Here is a 1,605-nt window from a genome sequence, read left to right as displayed (position 1 = left end):
TTATATTCAAGGCAGAGAAGACAGTTGTAAGAAGTCAGGTCCAACTCCTTGTTTTCTGGCCTAGGGGAGGAACTAAAGGCTAAGTAAATAACTACTCCACTGATAGCTAGAATTCAAGATAGAAAGAAAATGGGATGGGCTCTTGAGAGCCAGGGCCCCATTGGGCAGTGTTGAGTGAGATACTGCTATCTTGTGACTTTTGACTGTTGGCTTCCCCATTGAGTCTGACGCCAAAAAGCTCCCAAGTGATCTCATTGGGTCATTAGCGCAAGAACCCTAAGCATAAATTCACAGCTATTTTATGCTCCAGTTAAAACATCAGGCCAGGCACCCGTGGCTCATGCCTGTCATCCTAGCTACTCAGGAAGCTGAGATCTGAGGATCTCAGTTCAAAGCCAGCCCAGGCAGGAAAGTCAATGAGACTCTTATCTCCAATGAACCAGGGAAAAACTGGAAGTGAAGCTGTGGGCTGAAGTGAGAGAGAATTAGTCTTGAGTGAAAAAGCTCACGGAAAGTGCTCAGGTCCTGAGTTCAAGCCCCAGGACCAGCACCCCTGTCCTCCCCCCAAAAAAAGGAAGTAGTAGGAGTGTTTCTGGGTTTCTCATTGGGTCATAGATGTCCTTTATCACCATGTGCTTACTTTTGTCTTGATAACAACCCAAGAGGTAACCCAAGGGTTTGGTTTGGTTTTTAATTTTGTCAGTCCTGGGGCTTAAACTCAAGGCCTGGGCCCAATCCCTGAGCTTTTGTACTCAAGGCAAACACTCTACCGCATTGAGCCACAGCACCACTTCCGGTTTTCTGGTGGTTCACTGGAGGTAAGAGTTTCACGGACTTTTCTGCCCAGCTACCTTTGGACTTGATCCTCAGATCTCAGCCTCCTGAGTAGCTAACCAGGACGGGGGTTTCTCATTCGACCTGTCCTGTCCTGGTTCTGCTGTCAATGCTCCATCATGAGCTGTGGGGGGAGGGGGTGTTCTTAAGGTACCTGTGTCGGTTTGTCATTACTGTGACAGACAGAATGTCAGGAAGGGTTTGATTTGGACTCACAGTGTCAGTCCATCATGGAGGAAGGACATGGTGGAAGAAAGCTCTTCCTGGAACCAAGAAGAAGTAAAAAGAACAGAGGGGAAAGGAGGGAAGGGGAGGAGAGAGGAGAGGAAAGAAGGAAGGAAGGAAGGAAGGGAGGAAGGAAGGAAGCGAGGGAAGGAGGGAAAGAAAGAAAGAGAGAAAGGAAGGAAGGGAGAAAGAGAGAGGGAGAGAGGGAGCGAGGGAGGGAGGAAGGGAGGAGCCAAGTGCCACTGGCTCACACCTGTCATCCTAGCTACTCAGGAGCTAGATATTTGAGGCTCATGGTTCAAAGCTACCTGGACAGGAAAGTCCTCAACCACCAAAAGAACCCCACAAAACAGGAAGTCAGAAGCAGAGCTGTGGCTCAAGTGGTAGAGCGCTAGCCTGGAGCAAAAGTGCTCAGAGACCACACTCAGGTCCTGAGTTCAAACCCCAGGATTAGCACAGAGAAAGGGGAGGGGACTGAAGACCATATACTACCTTCAAGGTCCACCTCCAGTGACCCATTCCTCCCACCAGGCACCAGCTACTCAT

Source organism: Dipodomys ordii, unplaced genomic scaffold (assembly GCF_000151885.1).
Source record: "Dipodomys ordii isolate 6190 unplaced genomic scaffold, Dord_2.0 Scaffold177, whole genome shotgun sequence".
NCBI lineage: Eukaryota > Metazoa > Chordata > Mammalia > Rodentia > Heteromyidae > Dipodomys > Dipodomys ordii.
Note: the sequence above shows the minus strand (reverse complement) of the source record.